This window comes from Mobula birostris, chromosome 28, assembly GCF_030028105.1.
Source record: "Mobula birostris isolate sMobBir1 chromosome 28, sMobBir1.hap1, whole genome shotgun sequence".
In the NCBI taxonomy this organism is placed as follows: Eukaryota; Metazoa; Chordata; class Chondrichthyes; order Myliobatiformes; family Myliobatidae; genus Mobula; species Mobula birostris.
Genome location: NC_092397.1, coordinates 27,970,849 through 27,991,162, shown reverse-complemented (window position 1 = coordinate 27,991,162; position 20,314 = coordinate 27,970,849). Strand labels below are relative to the sequence as shown.

Below are 20,314 nucleotides of genomic sequence, written 5' to 3'. Positions count from 1 at the left end.
TGACTGAATCGCTGAAGAATCCTGAGACCCTCCAGTCACACAGTGAGAAAGAGATGAGTAAAAAGCGCCAGATCCACACGCAAACAAACGTCAGGGTGACTCTGTGAGCTCTCCTGTATCCTGAAATCCGTATGACAGATTCCATCTCCTTACATATCCTCGTTAGTTCAGTGGTTAGTATCCCCGCCCGCCACGTGGGAGACCGGGGGTCAGTTCCCTGATGGTGAGACCGTTTCCTGCTTCAAATATGAGCCAAACAAAGAGGTGTTGACGTGATTTTTCAGACTATCGGACGGGAGAGTTTCCTGAGAACATGGGACTTTGGGTTCAGCCTCTTTCCCCAGACATTCCTTCAGCGAGTCTGTATCTAAGCGCCGTTCGGAGTTACAGTCAGTGACCGAATCCGTCACTCCGATCACATCAAACCGGAACTATTGCTGTGAGTTATCAACTCCCGCGCGTCTGATTCAGTACGTCTGCGTGACTGTGTGGATAAAACAGACAAAGGGACACCTGAAACACTTCGCAGAGAGAAATCCAAAAGGACATATGTTTAATTCCTGCAGTCCCCAAAACCTCCGCTCAGAGTCAATTGCTCGAACAGTCGAAGGCATGCGCATTGAGGCTCCGCCCCTGCACCTGATTGACAGTGTACAGCTGAAGACATGCGCAGTCCCATTCCTTCATCCACTGGCAAGCAGCAGCTTTAAAGTACCCGGGCCCGAAGCGGTAAACTGAGGAGGTGGACTGGAGAGATCCGGGGGACTCCTCGGCCCGACAATCGGAACTGGGTTCTGGATGGCGAACGGTCGCGGGGGGAGGGAGAGACAACCGGAGAGTGTCGGGGCGACAGTGACTGCTGCTGGCGGTTTCCACCACCTGTAATGTGACAGAGCGGAGCCGATGATGGGAAATTCAGATGGGGAATTAAGTGCTAGTACGGAATGGATTTTGTCAAGAAATAAAATGAAAATGATTCGAAAGGAACGGGTTTAGACGAGGAGGCAGAAAGACTGGGGTAGAAGATGCTGTGGATTTCACATCTTTCATACCTCATTGTGATAAACACCTTCATCCCGGTTGATTAACTAAGGGCATTCAGAAGGATATTGATAACGTCAGGAATGTGTCTGAGCAAAATTCGGGTGTAGCTACATGTGCTGATTTAAAACAACAGGAGAAAATACTGAAAATGAAGACTCTGGACGGAAGTAAATTTGTTAGTACATTGTGCGAGAAATGAAGGTTCGGGGTGTTATTTCAGTAGTACCTCTGTGTGTATGTGGAGGATAGTGGGACAACCTGAGAGAGGGTATGGTAGCTTTGGCTAAGAGATTACAGACTTGGAGAGAAGGGGAAGTGTTTTCCTGTTCTCTTGCGCTTTTCTGATGAATGGCTACCGTTACAGTTATAATTAGGCTGCATTAGTTGTTCTGTCAGACAGTATGGCCCTCCACCGTGGCGGGTTTTTCAATGTCAAAGGGTGGGAAATGATTCTGCTTCTAGTAGCGGGAAATAGCGATGTGCGAAATGCGGAGGTGAACATGAATATGGGGATTGTGACGTGCTGCTGGGGCAAGATGCTGCAACCGTCCGCCTGCTCAGAGAGCGGCTCATTTATGTTGCCCAGTTTTACAGAAGGCTCAAGAAGTTCAGAAGGTGAAAATAGCGAACACCATTTCTCATGCTGAAGCTGCGATTCGTCCACATCTGATGGATGTTGGGTTAAAACAGACAACTACAGGGATTCAGACGGAGGAAGACCATGGAGTGAAGCTGTGCAGGCGGGGTGTGTGGAAGACGTGACATCTAGTGAGATGTTGTATTTTTTAAAATTATAGATTTTCTTTTAGCTCTATGTGCTGTGGTTAATGGAGCAGTGTATGTGGGAAAGAAATCGGGTAGATTCAGAATAGGGATGGATACAGCATGAAGATATTTCCGATTAGTGGGGATTACTGCATGACGTACTTTAGAGAGTAGATTCAGGGAATGATAGTGGAGGGAAATTCCCTGTTCAGAGTGATTGGGGAATGGTCTGTAAGAGGGTGATTGGGAAAGGTCTGGTGGTGGAGGTGGTTGGGAAGAGGCTGGTGGTAGATAGTGATTGGGAAATGATAGTATAGGGGTTGTACTGTTGATGAAGAAGGATTGGGAAGGGGCTGGTGGTGGATAGTGATTGAGAAATGATAGTAGAGGGATGGGGCTGGTGTTGGAAAGTGATTGGGAAATGATAGTAGAGGGAATGGGCTGGTGGCGGAAGGTAATTGTACACAGGGTGATTCACATTGATATTTTCCAATAACCTACAGTTTTTCATTGAAATGCATGAAGTCTCTTAGTCAACGGATAGGAATTTAAATAATCTGTTTTGGTGTTCCTGTGGGTGTTATCTGTGTACAAGAAACTTGTTGCAATCACATTTATTGTTTAATATTCCGGGTTATGAGTTGTGGGATAAGCACAGAGCAGTGGTGGAGGGGTACTACCTTACTGAAGAAAGTTTTATTGTAAAGAATTATGCCTTCTGCAAAGAATAATGATGCATAATTATTGAATTATGATGTCCAATGATCGAAACAAAATTATGAACTTTTATAATCCAGGCCGGGAGCTGTCTGTGGAAGGGTTGGGGAGAATGCTGTGAACTTATTCCGGTAAAATTATTTTTGTGGTGACTTTAATGCACATACTGGTCTTTTTTGGCAGTGAAACAACAGAAGATAATGTGACTGCATAAATGAGTTTCTGGAAGGGTCTGATTTAGTCTATTTAAATAATGGAAGAGAGGTAAGAGTGGATATTGCCAAAGGTGGGGTTCTTGTCTGGACTTGACTCTTATCTATGCTCCACCAGCTGTACAGTAGCTGGGATGTAAGGGCTGATGGTATGGGGAGTGATCATTTTCCAGTCCTGTGTACTGTAAGGGTCAAAGTACGCTGTCAAAATTTGAGTTGTGGTACTAAAACTTGTTTTAAGAGTGGAAACAGGGGGAAATTATTTTGGGTGTGATAAATCATTTGATCAATTGTTTCTAGGCAGTACCATGGAAGAAGACCAACAAAGTGTAATTTCTGGATTGTGAGGACCTGCCCGTCAAGCAGATGTCCAGGAGAGCTGGTAAGAAACATGTTCGTTGTTAGACACAGGAATGATCAGAGGCCATCAGAGACTAGAGAGGGACATTTCGTGTTTAGAAATATAGGTCAACGCAATAAACTTTCCTGAAGCATTTCAGAGGAGAAGAGCAATAGCAAGGAGAGTTCTTAGGAATGTTATCAGGGCAGTTTGGAATGGATTTTACTGAACAATTGGGAAGGAAACAGGCCTGGCAGTGGTGTGAAGAATGCTGAACAAAATGAATGGTTTCAGAGGTTATAACCAGATTCCAGTATTAGTGGAGAATGGAAGTTTGGCTGCAACGGACAAAGTAAAGGCAGAATATCTGCAAGGACATGGCCTGCTTGTACATTCTTGCACAGAGAGAGAAGGGAGGAGCAGATCTGAGAGACAGTTGGTACTCGGCACGGGGAGATAAATAGAAGGTCAGATGATAGACCTAAGGCACATGATTGTGGACACTGAATGAGCCTTGTTGTGCCCACAGAAAAAGTGGGTTTTGGAGGATCGATCAGGTGGATCGATTAGTGACTCTCACAGTGTGAACAGGGCGTGACCGGTGGGGAGTTGCTTGTGTGTCCAATCCTCGCCTGGGTTGATAGATCCACCACAGAAGAACGGTCACCTTTGTTGTGGTCACAGTCGGTGACTTTTAAACGAATTTGGAGGATAACAGGAAGATCGACGGAGACAGCTCACCTGAAGACTCAAATCTCTCGCTCTCTCTCTCTCCATCACTACTCAACTCAATACCAACAACTGAACTAAACTTTACTCATCATCGTAAGACTATCTATTTATCCCTAGACTTGAAAATCTTGGTTTTCATATATATTCCACACTTACTTCTATATAATCATTTGCTAACCTGTTTGACATATCTGCATTTATATTACTGTATTGCGTAGTTAATAATAAATATCATTAGATAATAACAATACCGGACTCCAAAGTGTTCTCTATTTCTGCTGGTTCTTTAACCCGTCACGGGGTACGTGACAAGATGTTTCTGCATGGAGGTCTGTCACCAGTGATGCTCTGCAGCGATCTGCTCAGGGACCACTCCCCTTTGTGATTGTTATAAATGACCTGGATAAAGAAGTAAAAGTGTGGGTTAGTAAGTTTGCTGATAACTCAAAGGTTGGGGGTGTTGCGGATAGTCTGGACGGTTATCGGAGGTTACAGCGGAACATCGGTAGGAAGCAAAACTGGGCTGAGAAGTGCAGATGGACTTCAACCATCAAAATCAAAGAGGGCCACTTTTCAACATAATTGTATAAGGGCTAGGAGTGTTGTAAAAACAAGCCTGAAGGCCTTGTGTGTCAATGCAACGAGCATTCGTAACAAGGTGGATGAATTAAAAGTGCAGATTGTTATTAATGAATATAATATAGTTGGGATCACAGAGACATGACTCCAGGGTGACCAATGATGGGAGCTCAACATTCAGGGATATTCAATATTCAGGAGGGATAGACATGAAAGTAAAGGAGGTAGGGTAGCATTGCTTGTTAGAGAGGAGATTAACACAATCGAAAGGAAGGACATTAGCCAGGAGGGTGTGGAATCGATATGGGTAGAGCTGCATAACACTAAGGGGCAGAAAACGCTGGTGGAAGTTGTGTACAGGCCACCTAATAGTAGTAGTGAGGTTGGGGATGGCATTAAACAGGAAATTAGAAATGCGTGCAATAAAGGAACAGCAATTATAATGGGTGACTTCAATCTACATATAGATTGCGTGAACCAAATTGGTAAGGGTGCTGAGGAAGAGGATTTCTTGGAATGTATGTGGGATGGTTTTTTGAACCAACATGTCGAGGAACCAACTGGAGAGCAGGCTATTCTAGACTGGGTATTGAGCAATGAGGAAGGGTTAATTAGCAATCTTGTCGTGAGACGCCCCTTGGGGAAGAGTGACCATAATATGGTGGAATTCTTCATTAAGATGGAGAGTGACATAGTTAATTCAGAAACAAAGGTTCTGAACTTAAATAAGAGTAACTTTGAAGGTACAAGACGTGAATTAGCTAAGATAGACTGGCAAATGATACGTAAAAGGTTGACGGTGGATATGCAATGGCAAGCATTTAAAGATCACATAGATGAACTACAACAATTATTCATCCCAGTTTGGCAAAAGAATAAATCAGGGAAGGTATTGCACCCGTGGCTGACAAGGGAAATTAGGGATAGTATCAATTCCAAAGAAGAAGTATACAAATTAGCCAGAAAAAGTGGCTCCTCTGAGGACTGGGAGAAATTCAGAGTCCAGCAGAGGACAACGGGCTTAATTAGGAAAGGAAAAACAGATTATGAGTAAAAACTGGCAGGGAACATAAAAACTGACTGTAAAAGCTTTTATAGATATGTGAAAAGAAAAAGATTGGCTGAGACAAATGTAGGTCTCCTACAGACAGAAACAGGTGAATTGATTATGGGGAACAAGGACATGGCAGACCAATTGAATAACTACTTTGGTTCTGTCTTCACTAAGGACGACATAAATAATCTTCCGGAAATAGTAGGGGACAGAGGGCCTAGTGAGATGAAGGAACTGAGGGAAATACATGTTAGTGGGGAAGTGGTGTTAGGTAAATTGAAGGGATTAAAGACAGATAAATCTCCAGGGCCAGATGTTCTGTATCCCAGAGTGCTTAAGGAAAAAGCCCAAGAAACAGTGAATGCATTAGTGATAATTTTTCAAAACACTTTAGATTCTGGACTAGTTCCTGAGGATTGGAGGGTGGCTAATGTAACACCGCTTTTTAAAAAAGGAGGGAGAGAGAAACCGGGGAATTATAGACCGGTTAGCCTAACATCAGTGGTGGGGAAAATGCTAGAGTCAGTTAGCAAAGATGTGATAACAGCACATTTGGAAAGCGGTGAAATCATCGGACAAAGTCAGCCTGGATTTGTGAACGGAAAATTATGTCTGACGAATCTCATAGATTTTTTTTGAGGATGTAACTGGTAGAGTGGATAGGGGAGAATCAGTGGATGTGGTATATTTGGATTTTCAAAAAGCTTTTGACAAGGTCCCACACAGGAGATTAGTGTGCAAACTTAAAACACACGGTATTATGGGTAAGGTATTGATGTGGATAGAGAATTGGCTGGCAGACAGGAAGCAAAGAGTGAGAATAAACAGGACCTTTTCCGAATGGCAGGCAGTGAATAGTGGGGTACCGCAAGGGTCAGTGCTGGGACCCTTTTGTTTACAATATATATTAATGACTTAGACGAGGGAATTAAATGCAGCACCTCCAAGTTTGCGGATGACACGAAGCTGGGCGGCAGTGTTAGCTGTGAGGAGGATGCTAAAAGGATGCAGGGTGATTGGATATGTTGGGTGAGAGGGAAAATTCATGGCAGATGCAATTTAATGTCGATAAATATGAGGTTATCCACTTTGGTGGCAAAAACAGGAAAACAGATTATTATCTGAATGGTAGCCGATTAAGAAAAGGGGAGGTGTAACGAGACCTGCGTGTCATTACACACCAGTCATTGAAAGTGGGCATACAGGTACAGCAGGCGGTGAAAAATGCGAATGGTATGCTGGCGTTCATGGCAAGAGGATTCGAGTACAGGAGCAAGGAGGTGCTACTGCAGTTGTACAAGGCCTTGGTGAGACCACACCTGGAGTATTGTGTGCAGTTTTGGCCCCCTAATCTGTGGAACGACTTTCTTGCCATAGAGGGAGTACATAGAAGGTTCAACAGATTGATTCCTGAGATGACAGGACTTTCATATGATGAGAGACTGGATCGACTAGGCTTAAACTCTCTGGAATTTAGAAGATTGAGGGGGGATCTTTTTGAAACGTGTAAAATCCTAAAGGGATTGGACAGGCTAGATGCAGGAAGATTGTTCCCGATGTTGGGTAAGTCCAGAACGAGGGGTCACAGTTTGAGGATAAAGGGGAAGCCTTTTCGGACCGAGATGAGGAAAGACTTCTTCACACAGAGAGTGGTGAATCTGTGGAATTCTCTGCCACAGGAAACAGTTGAGGCCAGTTCATTGGCTATATTTAAGAGGCAGTTAGATGTGGCCGTTGTGGCTAAAAGGATCAGGGGATATGCAAAGAAGGCTGGTACAGGGTTCTGAGTTGGATAATAAGCCATGATCATACTGAATGGTGGTGCAGGCTCGAAGGGCCAAATGGCCTTCTCCTGCACCTATTTTCTATGTTTCTATGTTTCTAACCCGTATAAGTGTGAAGTGGGTCATTTTGGTAGGTGAAATTTTAAGACTAATGGTAACTCTTTTGGCAGTATGGAGAATCTGAGACAACTCGAGGTCCGTATCCATAGGACAGTCAAAGCTGCTGCGCAGGTTGACAGTGCAGTTAAGAAGGTTTATGGTCTGTTGCCAATCCTGAAACTTGGGGTTGAATTCAAAAGCACTGAAGTAATTCTGCAGCTATATAAGACCTTGATCAGAACTGAATTGGAGTACTATGTTCAGTTCCGGTCAGCTCATTCCAGGAAGAACGTGTATACCATAGAGAGAGTGCAGAGGAGATTTACAAGGGTGTTGCCTGCATTGGAGGGGGTCCCTTATGAGAATAGGTTGAGTGAACATGACCTGTTCTCCTTGGAGCGACGGATGGTGAGAGGTGGCCTCACAGAGGTGTATAAGATGATAAGGGTCATTGATCATGTGGATAGCGAGAGGCTATTTCCCATGACTGAAATTACTAACACGAAAGGACATAGTTATATGGTGCTTGGAAATAGGTACCGAGGGGATGTCAGGGGTAAGTGTTTCACACAGAGAGTGGTGGGTGCGTGGAATGCACTGCTGGTGGCGGTGGTGAAAGCGGTTACAATAGGGGCTTTTAAAAGCCTCTTAGATAGGCACATGAAGCTGAGAGATATAAACGGCTATGCGCAAGGGATATTCTAGGTAGTTCCTAGAGTAAGTTACATGGTCGGCATATCGTTGTGGGCCGAAGAACCTATAATGTGGTGTAGACTTCTCTGTTCTCTGTTCTGTGTTCACCCTTTGTGCCGCAGAGAAATCTCGAAAGGAAATGGAATGCAGTAAATCGGTTCTCCCCGGGTTTAAATGCGGAGACCAGAGACTGGTTTTTGGAGCGATTTTTTTTAAAACCCGCATTCGTGAAATGGATCAGGGAGTCACAGAGAATATAAAGGTAAAAAGCTGGAGACACGTAGTCTACAGGATTCGAACCTGCGCGGGGAAAACACAATGAATTTATCGTCTATCGTCATAACCTCTCGGCCACAACTACAGCGTTCTCCACACGCGACAGGGGCAGTCGTGATCCCAGAGTCAAAGAAACAGACTTGCCTTTGAACTAAAAGCGAAAACTGCTGCAAATAGGCAGCAGAACCATTAGCATCTGTGGAAGGTGAAACAATATTCACGTTTAGCTGAATTCCATGCGGGCATTTGGGCGAAGGGAAATTGAAATAGAGCAGGACAGGTTTTTTCACTCTGTGAACACAACACCCCCTCCCCCCGCCCCCAGATCTCCATGTGGGTCTCAGCAGCAGGGACAACGGTGTTTGCCGTCTCCCGGCTGTCATGGAGAGGGACGTGCTGGGCCGCCTTCCTGGGTCGCTGCTCTACGTGGGATGAAAGATCTCCCACTGGGCTCTCAGTGACGGGGCTGCAGAATTCTGACCACACGCCCAAGCAGTGACGGCGATGGGGGAGTCTGCCCGATGGCTGTGTCAATATTCGGACTGGTTCACTCCCCTCCATCTTCCTGATCCATCCGACATCCTTAGAGGTTTGAAAGGACAATTATAATCAGAATTTCTTTATCCATTTGGTGTTGCGCGAGGCAGGACCCCATTATTAGCTCTTCGACCCGTTCAGGGCTCGATCCTAACACAGTCTGACTCCTGGAGTATGCTCGCCGTGGATTGTATAACTCCGGTCTGTTGGGAGATGGCGACACTAATTTACCGGAATAGGATCTGCAGCAGAAATGATCCGACAGAAAGCTGCCTGGGGACTGATCGAGTCACACGGAACTATGGGAGACGCCTTACTCCTCCAGTCTTTTGCAATGTCAGTGAGCGATGGTTGTTACTGGTGAGCAGACCTGCCTTCCAAGCAGTTGACCCGGCTTCGATTTCCAGCCATGGCACACTGTACCATTTTAGACTACGCAACAAATAATCTTCTTACATAGACACGATCTACGCAGAACTCCCAAGGGCCAAGTGATTGACTCACGCTAATTCATGTTGTGAGTGTAAGATGGATTCATTAATTATCATTCACTGTGTCGTGGATCAGAGATGGAATTAACGTCCCTCAAGAGTTTCCCGTTCAATCCTGTCTTGACTCTATTCCAGATTCTGCAAGAATGGCATTTCACAGGAAGGATTGGCAGGATTTGCAAAGCGTTTCCCCGATGCTGCCTGATTAAAATGATTGAGCTTGTTTGCCTTCACTGGAATGTCAGAGCCTAAGAGGAAACTTGACCGAATTATGAAGTAGAAATTTATGAGATACATAGATTGGGCAGATAGTCAGAATTAGATTCCCAGGGTATGGATTTGAAATTCTACCGGGAATGAATTTAAGGTCGGAGTGGGAGAGAGTTTAATGAAGATGTGTGGCTCACGTTTTTAGACAGAGTGGCGTGGGTGCTCGGAACGGGCTACCAGATTCAGAGACGGAAGGGTGTACGATGTGTTTAGATAGGCTCATGAATATGTTCGTGTGGAGCGACATCGATAGAGGCACAAGGAGAAAATCTACAGAAGATGGAAATCCAAGCAACACAGAAAATGTTGGGGGAACTCAGCAGGCCAGGCAGCATCTTGGGAAAAAATACAGTCGACGGTTCGGACCGAGTCCCTTCATCCGGACAGGAGAAACAATCGACGAGTAATTAAATTCAGACGGTGAGGAGACGGGAGAAATAAACACAAGGTGATGGGTGAAACCGCCGGGGGAGGGGGCTGGTGAATTAAAGACTTGAAACCTTGATTTGTGAAAGAGATCCTGGGCTGGAGAACAGGGAATCTAATACGAGAGGACAGAATGAAAGTGGAAGAATGAAAGGGGGAGGTGATTGGCGGGTAAGGAGATAAGGTCAGTGAGGGAAACGAGACCGGGGCTTGGTGAAGGAGGTGGCATAACCAGAAGTTGGAGAAATCTATACTCATGCGATCAGGTTGGAGGCTCCCCAGACGAATATAACGTGTTGCTCCTCCACCCTCAGTGTAGCTTCATGGCGACAATACAGGAGACCATGGGCTGCCATGTCGGAATTGGAATGGGAAGTGAAATTAAAATGGTGGCCAGAGGGGGATGTCACTTATTCTGTTGGACGGAGTGTAGGTGCTCGGTGAAGTGGTCTCCCAATCTGTGTCAGGTGTCACCGATATATAGGAGGCCACACTGGGAGCACTCAATGCAGTAAATGACCTTCAAATACTCAGAGGTGAAGTGTCGCCTTACCTGAAAGGATTGTTTGGGACTCTGAATGGTAGTGAGGCAGGAGGTGTAGGGGCAGGTGTAGCGCTTGCTTCACTTGCAAGGATAAGTGCCAGTGGGAGGGATGAACGCACATGGGATTCAGATAGGGAGCGATCCCTGCAGAAAGTAGGATGTAGAGCGGGGAGGGAAAGATGTGTTTGGTGGTGGGATCCCGCCGGAGATGGCGAAAGTTACATAGAGTTGTATGCTGGAAGCAGAGGCTGGGGGGAAGTAGGTGAGGACAGGACGAACCCTCTCCCTGGTGGAGGGTGCGAGGATGAGATGAGGGCAGACGTGAACAAAACGGAAGAGATTCCGTTGAGGGCAGCTTTGATGGTGGAGGAAGGGAGGGAAAAAAGACGATATCTCCTTTGTTCCTGAATGAAACGTCTTATCCTGAGAGCAGAAGCGGTGGAGACCGGGGAATTGAGAGAAGAGGATGGCATTTCACAAGTAACGGGGTGGGAAGCGGTATAGTCCAGATAGCTGTGAGAGTCTCCGTGTTCAAAATAGATATATTAGTAGACAAGCTGCCTTCAGAGAGAGAGACAAAGAGATTAAAAAAAAGGAGGGAGGTGTCGTATAAGGGCCAGGTAAATTGTTGTGCAGGGTGGAAGTTGGAGGCAAAACTGATGAAGTGGATGAGCTCCGCATGGGTGCAGAAAACAGCAGCACTGCTGTCGGTTATGTAGCGGAGGAAAATTATGGAGCGATACCAACGTAAGCTGGAAGATAGACTGCTCCAGGAAGCCGACAAACAGACAGGCATATCTGGGACCCCTGCCAGTGTTTATGGCTACACCTTTTGTTTGAAGGAAATGGGAGGAGTCGAAGGAGAAATTATTGAGTGGGGACGTTCCTCCAGACGGAGGTGCGTAGTGGCAGAGGAGAGCTGGTTGGGTTTGGTATCCAGATGGAAGCGGAGAACTTTCAGGCCATTAATTAATGGTTTTAATGTGTAGCTTTTTGTTCATTGATGCTGTTGTATTGTTCAGATCTACTCTGAAAGCCAGCAGGTACATGAATGCCAGAGTAGTCGATGTTGACATGTACGTAATTAGATAATGATACTACTTTGGACTTTGAACGTGCTCTCCGAGTTCCTATTGCCCTCTATTAATTGCTTATATCTGGCTTTTATCAGATTTTGGAATGCTGGGAGCACAGAACCCGCCGTCCTCACTCGTTTTCCACTGGATGTGAGTCTATTCCACACCAAAATTGTTATCTGGTGACGGCCCTCGGAAGCGGCTGAGTCAGGTTGTCGGATGGATCAGAAAGGAGGACAAGAATGAAATAAGTCCGGGCGTCGGTCCTGCTACCTGAAGACTTTCCATATCGATCAGTGCCAGGGCGCCGGGCCAGCGTCCTGGAGCTCCGTCACTGAGAGCCCCCTCAGCTCACGTAGATCAGTAGCTCAGGAAGCAAGCCCCACTCCGCCTTCTCCAGGACAGCGGGGAAACGGCAGGCACCATTGTCTCTGACGCTGAGGCCCACCTGGCGATCTTGGGGTTTGTGGTCGCGATGTGAAGAAACCCTGTGCCGCGATAATTGAGTCCCTCTGTCGCACGTGGAGAACATGGTAATCGTAGCCGAGTGGTTCAGGTATTGGACTGGAAATCCATTGGGTTGTCTTCGGGAAGATTCGAATCCTGCCCACTGCAATGAATGGCCGAGCAGACTCGAAAGGCAGAATCAGCCACTCCATCTTTTGTTTTATATCTTTCAACGTCCAGCCTTTGCAATTTGCTACTCAGATTTACTATTAAGGGTGAGGTTATGGAGTACTTGGTGACACAGGACAAGATTAGACAAAGTAAGTATGGTTTCTTTAAGGAAAAGTATTTTGAAAAGTCTTGGGCTGCTCATCTCAGAAAAGATGTGCTGGCATTGGAGATGATGGAGAGCAGGTTCACAAGAATGACCACGGAAATGAAAGGGTTATCATATGAGGAACACTTGATAGCTCTGGGTCTGTACTCAATGGTACTTAGAAAGATTAGGTGGGATCTTATTGAAACCTTTCGAATGTTGAAAGGCCTAGACAGAGTAGATGTAGGAAAAGATATTCCCTACGGTGGTGGAGTTAAGGATAAGAGGTCGCAGTCTCAGGAGAGAGAGGCGTCTATTTCAAGCAGATGCAGACGCAAGCATCGGTGGATGCGAGGTCGTTAGGGGTATTGAAAGCAGAGCGAGGTATTCTCTTGGCTGGACAAGGCAACAAAGCCTATGAGAGAAGGCGGGGAACTGGGACTGAAGAGGAGAAACATAGATCAACCCCCATGATCAGATGGTGATGCAGACTCGATGAGCCACATAACCTAATTCTGCTCCTGTACCTTATGATCTATGGGATCAGATTGAAGATTTCATCATAAATTCGACATCGGGGATGTAGCTCAGTGGGAGAGCGCATGCTTCGCATGTATGAAGTCCCGGGTTCAATCCCCGGCATCTCCACAGAATGTTTTATAAATGGGCGGAAAACAGATGAAGAACTTACTCTACGCTCAGCCTTCATTTCCCTCATTGAAGTACGGGATAAGCCTGTAACATGTGGGAGAGTTAAGAACGGGCCCTTGCTGTATCCATGGGGAAACTCAAATAACATTGCGCAACATTCATTGCACAGCAATTCCAGTTACTCTGTGAAGCACAGTGTCTCAGCGGATCCGCGGAACCCATAACCTCCAGGTCGATGGATCGAAACCATCTTCTGCTGTATTCATCACTTATCAGTGCGTTTTAACACCGCGACCTGTCATATTATGTCCAGATACTTGGGAATCCACCGCTTTCAGTTGAATAATGTAAGGAGAAATGAAGAAAGATTTTAAATTACATGTGTGCAACGATCGGAGATGGGCATTTCTGGTTTATCTGAAGCTTTTGGTTCTGATGTGTACAATATGATTTCGTAGGCGCACACTCATCCACACAGGTTTTAATGAAGTCAGTGACAACTGTGGCGTAACCCATTGGGACTCGAAGATGAGTCCCTGAACACAGTCCTGTCTACAGATTTAAAGCTCTCCTACAAGAGCCACTGCACCTCCCTTGTCCATATATTTTTAGTCCTCAGTACTGATACTGCGGACATCAGTGCCTACCTATATTTAGGGAGTAGAAATAGAGCCAGACTTTCCAGTGTGGGCAAAGTGGAAAATTTGGAAAAGTATTTTCTTGCATCAGTTAAATGCTGTTGACGAATGTTCCCTTTCCCAAAACACAATCATGCCGGGGTGGAAACTTTATGCAATGAACAGCTGAATCGAAAACGATTCCGAGGACTCTCCCGTCGCACAGTAAAAAGTGCGTCTGTGAAATGCGCCAGTGCCACAGTCAACGAACAAACTTTGGGAGACTCAATGAAGTATCCTCTCCTCGGAAATCTCAATATCAGATCGCTCTTTCGCACTGAATTTTCGTTAGTTTAGTGGTTAGCATCCCAATCTGCACAGGGAAGACGGGGTCAATTTCCCCGTCAGGGAAATGGTTTTGCTCTTTCCATATTAAATGTAATTGTAACTCGAATTTTCAAAGTAAATTGAAAAGGGTTAAAGAGGTTAAATCCGAGTTTGGGGTTGAAGTGATCGGTTGTTTGGGGATGTGAAACAGTCGATCTGCAGTGACCCCGGGAAGGAAGAGTCTTCCGAGTGGGCGGGACTTTGTGTTCAGCTTCCCTCTGCAACTCTGTATCTTCGAGTTATTCAGCGTAACACGCAGTGACATGGAACAATGTTTCCAGAAATATTTGCTTCATCTGCCTCTGCCACATTTTAAATGCTAAACAAAGGCTCTTCTTGTGCTCGATTTAAGGATTACAGTTCAAAGAGTCAGAAAGAAGAGGGCGAGTGGAATCGGTGCCTTCACCCATCTCAGGCCATCCTGCAGAGACTCCGTGAGACTCCTCCCGTCTGACTGCGAGCTCGGGGCTGTGAAAGGTCGTCGACCTGAAACGTGAACTCTGTTTCTCTCTCCACAGTCGCTTCCTAAACTGCGGAGTATTTCCGGCTGTTTCAGCGTTTAGTTCAGGAACAGTCCTGGTTCTCCGACCCCGGGATCGGTGCTGTCCTCATCCGTCCCGGGACACAGTGATTACGTCCCATGTAAAATGTCCTTCTTTGAGGACTGTGTACTCGTGGCCGAAGTATTTGGCGATGCACTGGGAATCTATTGTTATTTCCCCTTCTAATTCTGACAAGTTTGTGGTTTGAACGTTTTCTGTTTCACGTTGTCTGCTAACCTCTGATGCAAACCATTCATGCAGATTGTGAAAAGCCGGGTCACACTATCAATTACCAGTCACCATCTTCTAACGTTGGAATGGCAGACTTTCCCGGCTTGTCTCTGTGGCGCAATCGGTGAGCGCGTTCGGCTGTTAACCGAAAGGTTGGTGGTTCGAGCCCACCCAGGGACGCTGGTGATCCAGCAGCTTTTGCTGTGCGTTGTATTGCCCACCGGGAAACGCTGCGCTGTCCGGAGACCGGCGTTCCCTGCTACTGCCCCATCACTTTCAGTGGGATTTAATCTTTTTGTCACGTACCGAAATACAGCGAAAAGCTTCTCTTTCACACTGTTCATAGAGATCAAATCATTACACAGTGTATTGAGAGAGGACTACATCCTTGGAACTAACGGAATTGCCGGGTCTAATGCCGTGGTTTGATTTAATTTAATTTTGATTCCTCGATCTTTCAGTTGAAGTCTAATCGTTTTGCATGCCACATAGGGCCCCGGTCATATTATGTTCACTCTGGATGTCCAGTCCCTATAGACGTCCACCCCCCCCACAAGGAAGGCCACAAATCTCTCCGCTTCCGTCTGGATACCAGTCCCAAGCAGCTCTCCTATACCACCATGCACCTCCGTCTGGCGGAACTTGTCTCTACTTAATAATTTGTCCTTCGATTCCTCCCTTTCCTTCAAACAAAAGGTGTAGCCACAGACACGGGCATAAGCCCCAGCTATGCCTGTTTGTTTGTCGGCTATGTGGAGCAGTCTATCTTCCAGCCTACATTGGTATCCCTCCTATTTTCTCCTACGATACATAACCGAGAGCAGTGCTCTGTTTTCCGCACCCATGCGGAGCTCATCCACTTCATGAGCTTTCCCTCCAACTTCCACACGGCCCAGAAGTCTATCTGCCCATATCGGACATCTCCCTCCCTTTTCTCGATCTCTCTGTCTTTATCTCTGAACACACCGTGCCTACCGATATCTATTTTGAACACAGAGACTCCCACAGCTACCTGGATTATACCTCTTCACACCCCATTGCTTGTAAAAATGCCATCCCCTTCTCTCAATTCCTCCGTCTCCGCCGCATCTTCTCTCAGGGTGAGGCATTTCGTTTAAGAACAAAGGAGATATTATCTTTGTTTCAAAGAAAAGAGCTTCCCTTCCTGCACCATCAAAGCTGCCCTCAACAGAATCTCTTCCATTATGCTCACGTCTTCCCACCGCCCTCCCCCCCACTCCATCCTCGCGTCCTCCACCAGGGAGAGGGTTCGTCTTCTCCTCACCTACCTCCCCCCCGCCCGCGCCTCCAGCACACAATTATATTTAACTTTCGTCATCTCCGGCAGGATCCCACCACCAAACACATCTTCCCAACCCCCTCTACTTTCTGCTTTCTGCAGGGGTCGCTCCCTACGTGAATCCCGTGTGCGTTCGTCCCTCCTCACTGATCTCTCGCCTGGCACTTATCCTTGCAAGTGAAACAAGTGCTACACCTGCCCCTACACATCCTCCCTCACGACCATTCTGGGTCCCAAGCAGTCCTTATAGGTAAGTAGACACTTGAGATGTGCGTCTTTCGGGGTCATCTATTGTATCCAGTGCTCCCGGTGTGGCCTGCTGTATATCTGTTGGACCTGTCACAGATTGGGAGACCGCTTCGCCGAGCACCTGCACTACGTCCACCAGAAAAAGCGAGATCTCCCGGTGGCTTCCACTACTACTACGTCGCATCTGGCCTAGGGGCATAAGGCATAAGGTTCCCAGTGGCCACCCATTTTAATTCAACTTCTCATTCCATTTCTCACATGGCAGCCCATGGCCTCCTGTACTGTCGTGATGAGCCCACACTCGGGTTGGAGAAGCAACACATTATATTCGTCTGGGTTGCCACCAACCTGATGGCATGAACATCAATTTCTTGAACTTCTGGTAATACCTCCTCCTTCACCAATCAACGTTCCAGATCTTTACTTCACCCCCTGCCCCCACCACCCGCTGGTTTCACCTATCACCTTGTGTTTCTTCCTCCCCTCCCCTCACCCTCTAACGATTCCTCATCATTTTTTTCTTCAGTCCTGATGATGGTACTCAGCCCGAAACGCCAACTGTACTCCTTTCCATAAATGCTGCCTGACCTGCTGAGTTCCTCCAGCATTTTGTGTGTGTCGCTTGGCTTTCGGTCATCGGCGATGTTCACTTTGTCCCTCTCTCCATATCGCTCCACACATACATATTCATATGCCTGTGTAGAAACATCGTCTATACCACCATCGCTCCATGATGTTGTATGAGATTCGAGTAGTGAAGCGTCTCCCATGTTTCCATGTGACTCGACCTGTCAAGGAGCAGCTTCCTGCCGGATCATTCCTCACTCTGCTGCAGGTCCTATTCCGGTCATTAATGTCGCCATCCTCCAGCAGTTCGGAGTTCCCGTTGAGTCTACTCCGGGAATCAGACTGAGTTAAAGCAGACTCCTGAACGAGTCGAAGGGCTACTGATGGGGTCCTGCCTCACGCATAAGCAAATGTGAAAACAAATCCTAATTATAATTGTCCTTTCAAACCAGACGCTGATGGGATCCCTTCCTTTGGCCAGTCCTTGAACACAGTCAGTGACTGAATCGCTAAAGAATCCTGAGACCCTCCAGTCACACAGTGAGAAAGGGACGGGTAAAAAACGGCAGATCCACACTCAACAAATAAACGTCAGGGTGACTCTGTGAGTTCTCCTGTACTCTGAAATCTGTGTGACAGATTCCATATCCTTGTATATTCTTCGTTAGTTCAGTGGTTAGTATCCTCGCCCGTCACGTGGGAGACCGGAGTTCAGTTCCTCTTTGGGGAGACCGGGGTTCAGTTCCTCTTTGGGGAGACCGTTTCCTGCTTCAAATGTAAAATGACCAAAAAAAAAACGGTGTTGAAATGATCAGTTCTTGCTCATTGAGACTATGGAACAAGTCTGCAGTGAGCTGAACCTGAGAGTTTCCCAAGAAAAAGAGACGACGGTTCTTTTCAAAATATTTCCCCAAACATTCCCTCAGCGAGTCTGTATCTGGGCGCCGTTCGGAGTCACACCCCGTCACTCCGAAAACATTAAACCGGGGCTGTTGCTGTAAGATATCAACTCCCGCACGGTCCCAGCAATCGTGCCGTCTTCCTCAGTGCGTCTGTGTGACTGTGTGGAGAAGACAGGGAAATGGACACCAGCAGCAATTTGCAGAGAACGATCGAAGTTGAGATATGTCTAATTCCAGGTTTAAAGCGAGCCCGTCCCACCTGCAGTCCCCAAAACCTCTTCTCAGACCCTCACAAAGTGAATTGGGGGACGGTGCGGAGGCGCTTCGCACTTTGACGACAGTCGCTCGCATGCGCTGCGAGACTCCGCCCTTAGGCCTGATTGACAGTGTACAGCTAAAGACATGTGCTCTTCCATTCCCTCGCCCAGTTGCAGCAGCGGCTTTAATGCAGCTGGGAATGGAAAGGCCCCTGGCCCGAAGCGGTACATTGAGGTGGTGGAGCGGAGAAATCCGGGGGAAACCTAGGCCCGGCCATCGGAACTGGGTCCAAGAAGGTGACCGATCACGGTTGTAGTTTGGATGCATAATGGGGGGGAGGGCAGAGGAGACACCTGCAGAGTGTTGGGGCGACAGTGGCGGGGGCTGGCTGGCGGTTTGCAACATCTAAAATGTGACTGAGGGCTGCCAATGTTGGGAAAGTCAGATGCGGCAGATGGGGAGTTAAGTGATAGTATGGAATCGATTTGGCAAGATATAAATGGAACATGAGTCGGGACGAACGGGTTTGGATGAGGAGGGATGCCCGGTAAGGGAAGAAGGACTCGGGTAGAAGATATTGTCGATTTCATGGCAATGATTACTTTCATATCTTATTGTGATAAACGTCTTCATCTAGTTAGATTAACTAATGCTATTCAGAAGGATATTGGTAACGTCAGCAGTACGTCTGAACAATGAGCGGGTGCAGGCTGCATGTGTGGGAACAGGAGACATTGGTGAAAATGAAGACTGTGGACGGAAGTAAAATTGTCAGTACATTGGTAGGAGAAACGAAGATTCAGGATGTTATTTCATTTGTACCTGAGTGTGTGTTTGTGTGCGGAGCATAGTAGGACAACCTGAGAGGGGGTAAGATAGCTTTGGCTAAGAGATTACAGACTTTGAGAGAAGGGAACGTGTTTGCCCGTTCTGTTGTGCTTTTCTGATGAATTTAGGCTGCATTCGTTATTCTGTCAAACGGGTTCACCCTCCGCCGTTGCATTGATTTAAATGCCAAGGGTGGGACATGTTCATTCTTCTTGAAGGGGGAAATAGCGATGTGCAAGATACGGAGGTGAACATGAATATGGGGATTGTGACGTTGGTGCTGATGCAAGATGCTGTATCTGTGCGCATGCTCAGAGAGCTGCTCATTTAGGTTGTCCAGCTTTACAAAAGACTCAAGATGTTCAGAAGGTGAAACTAACGAATAGCATTTCTTCTGCTGAATCCACGAGGATTTACTTCTCTGCATATGGTGCATGTTGGATTAAAACAGACACTTACGAGCATTCAGATGGAGGAAGACCACGGAGAGATGTGAAAGCGGGCAATGTGGGAGATGAGGCATGTCGTGAGGTGTTGATTCGTAAAAATAGATTTTCTTGTGGTATTGTGTGCTGTGGCTAATGGAAGAGTGTAGGTGGGAAAGAAATCTGATAGATTCAGAATAGTGATGGATACAGCATGAAAGTGTTTGGGATTAGTGGAGACTCCTGCAGAACAGGTGCATAAAGTACTTTGGAGAGAAGATTTAAGAATTGGTGGTAGACGGAGTGGGCTGCTGGTTGAGAATGACTGGGAAATGGAAGTAGAGGGATGGGACAGTGGTTGAGGAATGGTCTATTGGTGGAGGGCGATTGGGAACAGGCTGGTGGTAGATAGTGATTGGGAAATTATAGTAGAAGCAATGGGCTGGTGGTGGAGAGTGATTGGGGAATTGTCTAGTGGCGGATGGTGATTGGAGGATGATTGTAGAGGGAATGGACTGTTGGTGGAGGGTGATTGGGAATGGGCTGGTGGTGGAGAGTGATTGGGGAATTGTCTGGTGGTGGAGGGTGATTGGAGGATGATTGTAGAGGGAATGGACTGTTGGTGGAGGGTGATCGGGAAGGGTTTGGTGGTGAAGGGTGATTGGGGGATGATAGTGGAGGGAATGGGCTGGTGGGGGAAGGTAATTGTACACAGGGTGCTGTATGCTGATAATTTCCAATCAACTCACAGTTCTTCATTGGAATGCAACAAGACTGTTAGTCAAATGATAGGAATTTAAAGACTCTGTTTTGGTGTTCCCTTGGGTGTTATTTGTGTACAAGAAACTTGCTGCAATCACATGTATTATTCAAGATTCCGGGTTATGATGATGTGAGATATGATAGACACATAGCTGTGGGGGAGAGAGTGGCATCTTTGTGAAAGAGAGTTTAT

At 46.6% G+C, this 20,314-nt stretch overlaps 1 protein-coding gene and 2 non-coding genes across 3 annotated transcripts in view; 2 read left to right on the top strand and 1 right to left on the bottom strand.

The window, feature by feature from the left end:
- The window catches only part of LOC140188910 (uncharacterized), an 838,801-nt gene that overhangs the window by 351,149 nt on the left and 467,338 nt on the right, over positions 1-20,314 (bottom strand). The gene's annotated exons all lie outside the window — the stretch shown is intronic.
- trnaa-cgc (transfer RNA alanine (anticodon CGC)) lies at positions 12,979-13,050 on the top strand. Its single transcript has one exon. It is a non-coding gene; the product is annotated as a tRNA-Ala (tRNA).
- trnan-guu (transfer RNA asparagine (anticodon GUU)) lies at positions 14,937-15,010 on the top strand. Its single transcript has one exon. It is a non-coding gene; the product is annotated as a tRNA-Asn (tRNA).